The sequence below is a fragment of the Dermacentor albipictus genome, chromosome 1, assembly GCF_038994185.2.
Source record: "Dermacentor albipictus isolate Rhodes 1998 colony chromosome 1, USDA_Dalb.pri_finalv2, whole genome shotgun sequence".
In the NCBI taxonomy this organism is placed as follows: domain Eukaryota; kingdom Metazoa; phylum Arthropoda; class Arachnida; order Ixodida; family Ixodidae; genus Dermacentor; species Dermacentor albipictus.
Window position 1 is genome coordinate 7,449,383 of NC_091821.1, and position 7,818 is coordinate 7,457,200.

Below are 7,818 nucleotides of genomic sequence, written 5' to 3' on the forward strand. Positions count from 1 at the left end.
CTGTCCTGACATACTCACAGCCCGCGCACGACGCCTCAGTGTTGTGTTTCACTGCTTTAAAGAGGTTATTTTGGTTTGGATGAGGGGGGACACTTGCATCTCGGCATCAGCCAACACTTTGTTTTTTGAGCTCAAGCTCCTTCAAAACGGCGGCAGCATGCTTCCTTTCCCGTTCATTCCTCAACGCATAGGTCCCTTCTGTTTTTGTCCTTCTTCCGCCACTCGTTCACCCCATGGACCATTTGAAGCACCTTTTTGATCAGTTGTACAGTCCACGTCCGATTTTTCGAACTCCTTAGGGGCTGCGAAAACGTACGCAAAATCGGCCAGTTGGAAAAAATAAATGCATGCCGCTTACTGCCCTAAGGGCTCAAACTGCCACAGGCACATTCAAAAATGCTCCGAGGGCCTGTTGGTACACGTATTAGGCATATCGGTGCTCGTACTCCAACAGGAAATACCGGGTGCATGCGTGTATAATTAAGGAATACATACATACTGTGTCCAGCGACAGTTGCCCCTTCCCACACTTGTTATGCTTCACAGTGTAACATTACTGTAATGAGGTGGAGCTGACTTTCGGGAACTGGCAGTAAGCAACGCGCCATGCTTTTCGAACTTCGAAGCCAATTGCGAGGACCACAAAGGCGGAGTCAGTGCCATTGCTGACAGCAGCGAATTCTTTCAATGAAAACACAGGCACCCAACAGCAAGAAGCTTAATATTGAACGTCGAAGCAGCTAGGTCTAGCGTTTCTGCAGTGGTGGCAATAGCTGCCAGCAGATCTGCGTGCGAGAGCACCAGTTCGAGGCAGCGAGCTAATCAAAACAGCAACGGCGGTGGATTTGATTAATGCCATTTCGGACCTGCGGTCACGGCAAAACATCCGGAAAATCGGATGGCGAAGGGTCCTTGCGTCTGAAATTTCAGACGTTCCGATACATTGACTCCATGGGAAATGTGGTGGTGCCGCGAAGCCGTCCAAATTGTTGGGCACCCGGAAAGTCGGTCGTTGACTGTACACTGGCAACTACTCCAGCCGACGACAGGGTGTGAAAGACGGTTCATTACGATTCCTGTCTGTTGCTCAAGCCAGCATTACCGCGACTTTCGACGCTTTCAATGAAATTACAGCTAATTTTCCTTGACAAAGGCACAAATTGCCTGAGTTTTCCCCAAGTTTTTCCAGACTACTCAATATCCCTGAGAATTCCTGGTTTTCTCGGTTTTCCTGGTTGGTAGACACCCTGGTATTAAGTTAACGTGAACTGTTAAAATACCATTCTAGAAACCTCGAAACGATTGTTTCATGCCAAGAAAGGACTTCACTTAAGAGAAAATCATGTCTGAAGGGCCTGCATAGAATTGAAAAACTATAGGCCCATTAGCTTACTCCCAGTATTATATAAAATATTTACCAAAATAATCTCCAATAGAATAAGGGCAACACAGGACTTTAGTCAACCAAGGGAACAGGCTGGCTTCAGGAAGGGATACTCTACCAAGTCCAAGTCATCCAAGTCATTAATCAGGTTATCGAGAAATATGCAGAGTACAATAAGCCTCTCTATATGGCTTTCATAGATTACGAAAAGGCATTTGATTCAGTAGAGATACCAACAGTCACAGAGGCATTACGTAATCAAGGAGTACAGACCGCTTACGTAAATACCTTGGAAAATATCTACAGAGGTTCCACAGCTACCTTAATTCTACACAAGAAAAGCAGGACGATACCTAAAAAGAAAGGCGTCAGACAGGAAGACACAATCTCTCCAATGCTATTCACTGCGTGCTTGGAAGTAGTCAAATTATTAAACTGGGAAGCTTTAGAAGCACGGATCGAAGGTGAATATCTCAGCAACCTTCGGTTTGCCGATGACATTGTTCTATTCAGCAACAATGCAGACGAATTACAACAAATGGTTGAGGACCTTAACAGAGAAGGTGTGAGAGTGGGGTTGATTACTAATATGCAGAATACAAAGACAATGAAGAATAGCCGGGCTAGGGAACAAGAGTTCAAGATTGCCTGTCAGCCTCTAGAGTCTATGAAGAAATAAGTTTACCTAGGTCAATTAATCACACGGAACCCCGATCATGAGAATGAAATTCATAGAAAAATAAAAATGGGTTGGATTGCATACGGCAGACATTGTCAGCTCCTGAATGGAAGCTTACCATTATCATTGAAAAGGAAGGTGTATAATCAGTGCATTTTACCAGTGCTGACATACGGGGCAGAGACTTGGAGACTGACAAAGAAGCTTGAGAACAAGTTAAGGAGCATGCAAAGAGCTATGGAACAAAGATTGCTAGGCATAATGTTAAGAAACAGAAAGAGAGCGGTTTGGATCAGAGAGAAAACGGGTATAGACGATATTCTAATTGACGTCAACAGAAAAAAATGGAGCTGGGAAGGTCATGTAATGCGCCTGTTAGATAACCGTTAGGCTATTAGGGTTATGGAATGGGTACCAAGAGAAGGGAAACGCAGTCAAGGACGGCAGAAGATTAGGTGGAGCGATGAAATTAGGAAATTCGCGGGCGCTAGTTGGAATTAGTTGACGCAGTACAGGGATAATTGGAGATCACAGGGAGAGGCCTTCATCCTGCAGTGGACATAAAATAGGCTGATGATGATGATGAAATCGCCAGCTTCCGAGCGGGAGGTGGTGGCTGCATACGTGATCCCCGCCTTTTACAGCCGTCTGTAAGTAAAATGGCACCTGAAAGGCAGTGCTAGGGTTTTTTGTGCAAAACAACTGTGCGGTCATGGAGAAATCAAGCCAAAACAGAGAGTTGGATTTGCCACTGCAGCTGCTCTTGGTCAAGTGGTATAGACCGCTCGGGAATCCCACTACATTACAGGGAAGTTGGAGTTCTTCGCTACTTGCAGTTTGTGGGAATTTCGTGAGCTGACAAAACCAGCGCAGCACCACGCATAGCAAAACTACTGAAACGCGAAGCCGTGGGCGGCGTGGAGTCCAACGAAAATGAAACCTTTCGACCGACCATGTCGTTGTCAAGAGTAATGTCAATGAGTCCTTTTTTCTAAACATCGAATAGAGCTGGTCAAGTAGCATTTTCATCCATCTTATAATGCAATGCCATTATCTCTTAGGAGAGGTTGAGTACTGGTGACAGAAATAAAATGAGGAGTGCCTTTGTCATCAGGCTAGTACTTGAATGTCAAGGGTGAGTCGCAAAACATATCCTACATTTGCCTCAATTTCTCTATTATTAAAACTGTGTTCGCGATAATACTGATGCCTTTGGCTTCCTCGAGCATTAATCTAACGCTTCAGCTTGACTTACTATTTGCCTTTAGTGTCCCTTTAAAAGATAACATAAGTAGTTGCTGACTTAGAATAGGAACAAAGGTGAAAATTAGTACAATTGAAGAAAAAGGTAGCCTTCACAAACAAGCAATCACTCTCATAATTGAACAAGTTCTTATTGTAGACAACGCACTGAACTCTTTGGCAAGAAGTTAATTCTTGGAGTAGCCCAAAACTCATTTTAAAAGTTCAACTGAAGTAGAAGCTTACAAGGGTGAATATTTTCCAGAAATTATTTTGTTTAACAACCCGAAGCTGCCCAGTGGGTTATAAGAGACACCTTAGTGGAGGGTTGTGGATTAATCTCCACGACCTAAGGTTTTTTATCTCCAACATGCGACTAAATCTAAATACATTGGCATTTTTGCATTCCATTCCTATCGGAATGTGGATGCGGGAATCGAGTCCATAGCCTAGTGCTTAGCAAGGTTCATAATTTTTCTAAATTTGGAAGAACAGTCCCTAAAGACCACGGCTGGTGCTTTCCTGTGTTATTGGTTGTGAACAACAAGGTTTCCCACACACATGTATCACATGTTTCGACTTTAAAAGGCTCACTGACCGTGGCACCGAATTTTCTTTCATTCATTCCAACCAAACTCCTGCTGTAACCAGGTTGTTAGAAGTGAAAACGCCTTCCGCAGCCCACCTCCTTGCAAAACTCATTGAATGACGAGAAACTAAGTGAAAGTTCCCTTTCAACTAGGGCTCTGTAACTGGCCTTTCCTGTTTTCGTTAAACTTTATTCTTATTCACTAAAAAGCCACGTCATCACTGAGAAATAAATACTGGAGTACGCTTTGTGCTGGGAAACATTATGTATACTGCGGTAGGCAGTGAGTGACTTGCAGAGGCCGACAATAGTATGATTGAACCCACTTATGAGTATGTTTAAGGGCCAAGAAAATTCCATTGTAAATACCGATAACTGTTAAAGCGTGTTGCATGAAGAAAGCATAGGGGACAAACATTCAAACATTTTAATCAGACAGAAGGAAGTGCAGTCAAATCCAGCATTACTAGTTTTAACACTACTCAGATGTAACAATGAGCGGCTACTGCACTGTGAACTTTTGTGTGTGTTCTATGGCAAAATAAACTGCTTACTACAATGTTCCCATTCTGCATTTTGACTATAACAAGTAAATGTGGCTACTGGGTGTCTGTGCCAAAAAGAAAAGGAATGCGAAATGCAGGGCACGCTGCACAGCATGCCTTCGTCACCCCTCTGTCTCTCTTCCCCCCCTCCGACATCGGCAAGAGGGCGAATGGAGGGTAGACAGAAGGCGAGTGCATGAGACAGGTGATGCGATGAACCACTAATGCGGCATGGGAGCAATGTAGCAAGTGGTTTATTTTACCACAGAACACACAAAAGTTGACGGTGCATCAGCTGCTCATTGTTACATCTGATATAGTGTTAAAACTGGTATCATTAGAAGTGTGTTCGACTGTAGTGTCCTATTGAAGCCATGTCCACATACTTAGCAACATAATAGAGACTTTCCTGCAACCTTCACATTTTTTAATAACAATGTTACCAATCAAATGTTAACCAATCGAATTCTGCACTTCCTTTGTCTGAAAGGTGTGTCTAAAATTGGTGTGTTAGAAAAAGTACAAACAAAAAGTCATGCACTTATCCATAGCTGATATCAGACCTGCGTTGCATGCAACTCTTTTTAATGTGAAAATACTGTGTGTGAGAGCTGTGCACACTTCACAAAATGGCGTGTGGCTGTGTATGCACAGGAAATTGATCAGAGGGACAGTTTCAGTACGCGCATGTAGCATTTCTTTCTAGTATAAAAGCCAACGCTGATTCTAAAATGTGTAGGCCCACATGAAAATTCCATCTAGCTTCTGCTCATGCAAGCAATTTTTGTGTGAACACCAGCCAAGCTTGTACACAGCTCATGCACACAAAGTATTTTTGCATGCGAGTCATTAAGATCAGGGCAGTCACATTTTTCTCTTTTCTCATCATTAAAACCAGGCACGCATTTCAGTACAATAAATGGAGCATTAGAATCCAGTGAGTGCACTATCGTTAATACAATGAACTGCTGAAGCTTTCCCACACAAGATTCAATGCACTAGCATCCTTGCGGTACATCACGCACTTTATGGGGGCTGTGTATTTATGTAGGTTTGCATCTTTGCTTCCAACTGCATTCCTGCCTATGTGGTTCACTGGGAAAACAGAGGTCAAATGGGGAGCACATTGGGCTACTGTGCCGAGGGTTTCAAACCAACAATAAGACCAACTTGGGTCATTGAGTATGTGTCAATGTGTACATAAGTGCCGCTCTCCAACAAACCTCGACATGGGTCACTGCAGACGCGGGTCTGGGTAGGTACCGCTGTTCAAAGAAACTCTGATGACTTGGAGCACTGGATATGTGCCACTCGGTCTGTGCTGGTTTCCAATGAACCTACTGTAAAAACCCGCGCATAATACGAGGTATTTTTTTCCTATTATTAGCGTCCAAAATTTTCGCCTCGTGCTATAAGTGGATCCGAACAAAAACTTCAGTCAGAAATTTGGGCTAGAAGTTTTGGTTTCGTTATTGCTGCATGGCTACGGCTTGGCTTCGTTATTGCTGCGTGGCTATGGCTGGTTTTTGTTATTGCTGCGTGACTACAGCATCGTTTTATTGTTGAGTGTGCACCTTGGCAGCATACATGCAAGCCACGCTTCGCGAAGTGCATCTTTTTTATTCCGCATTGAAGGGCCAAGTTGTCCGGACCACGAAAACAGTACTCGGCTGCTTTCAAGCGAAAGGTTATTTTAGCCGCCCAGGACATCGGCAACAGTGCGGCCGGGAGGCAGTTTGGTGTCAACGAGGGAAGCATTCGTGGGTGGCGTCAATAGAAGGAAGTCCTTTTCGCGTGCAGCAGAACGCGAAGAACCTTTCCTGGCCCGAAAAGTGGGACACTCCCGGAAATCAAACTCGCCCTGACGGAGTTCGTACACCAACAGCGAGCCGTGCATTTAGCTGTGAGCGTGAAGCTTATGCAGGCAAAAGCTAAGGAGCTTGCAAGAGAAAAAGGGCTACCGAGCTCCACCTTCAAAGCGAGCAAGCACTGGATTTATCACTACATATCCCGAGCTGGATTTTCCTTACGCCGCTGAACTTCGATTTCGCAAAAGGTGCCTGAATCATTCGAAGAGCTGCTTGTGGCTTTCCAGGGCCACCGTATTTCGCGGCACAAGTCCAAGAACTTTTAGCTAGGGCAAATCGGCAATGCTGACCAAACGCCAGTTTATCTGGACATGTCATCGCCCCTCACCATGCACGAAAAGGCTCTAAACAAGTTTATGTCCAAGTTTATGTCCAGTGCACTGGTAATGACCAAACGCAAGTTACCGTCATGTTGTCGTGTACGGCAGACGGATGCAAGCTCCCACGCTATGTCGTCTTTAAGCGCAAGACAGTGCCTAAAGGTGAGAAGCTGCCAAGAAATATGGTCGTGAGATGCCATGAAAAAGGCTGGATGAACGAAAATCTTGTGCTCGACTGGATAAAGTCTGTCTGGTATAGGCGGCCACGCGCACTGTTGCCGTTCCCATCCATCCTCGTGCTGGACGCATTTCGTTGCCATTTGGCCGACTCCGTGAAGAGGCTGTTGCGCGAATCCGGCACTGAACTCGTCGTTATCCCGGGTGGGATGACATCTCAGTTGCAGCCTTAAGATGTTGCCGTGAACAAGCCGTTCAAGGATGCAGTCAATTGGTGTTACGCAGATTGGATGCGCTCAGGTGAGCCTGCAGTAACACCGACCGGACGGCTGAAGCGGGCTTCGTCAGCCACGCTATGCAAGTGGATTGTGGACGCATGGGCCAGCATACCAGAGGACCTTTTGCGTCGCGCATTCAAGAAGTGCAACATCTCGAACGCACTCGATGGCACAGAGGATGAGTACCTCTGAGAAGATATGTCCGACAAGGAACTATCCGAAGAGAGCGCAGCTGAGGAAGACAGCGATTGAAGTGCGGAGTGCAATTTAATGTTTTCTTCGAGTTTTCCTAACTCGTATTATACAGGGATAAAACTTGTTTTTTCCATTTTGCGTCTAAAAAATTTCACCTCGTGCTATATACGGGTTCAAAATATATGTGGGTTTTTGCGGTATTTGATGTCAGCATTGGTCACTGGGTATGTTCGACTAAGTGTATGCCGTCCTTCAATGAACCTCTTTGACACCAATTTGGGTAACTAGGTATGTGACACTAGCAATATGCTGTTCTACTATGGATGGATGGATGGATGGATGGATGGATGGATGGATGGATGGATGGATGGATGGATGGATGGATGGATGGATGGATGGATGGATGGATGGATGGATGGATGGATGGATGGATGGATGGATGGATGGATGGATGGATGGATGGATGGATGGATGGATGGATGGATGGATGGATGGATGGATGGATGGATGGATGGATGGATGGATGGATGGATGGATGGAT

The 7,818-nt window shown here is 45.0% G+C and overlaps 1 protein-coding gene across 2 annotated transcripts in view; it reads right to left on the reverse strand.

Annotated features, from left to right (window-relative positions):
* Nucleotides 1–7,818, reverse strand: part of LOC135917082 (uncharacterized) — a 73,545-nt gene that overhangs the window by 30,446 nt on the left and 35,281 nt on the right. The window lies entirely within an intron of this gene.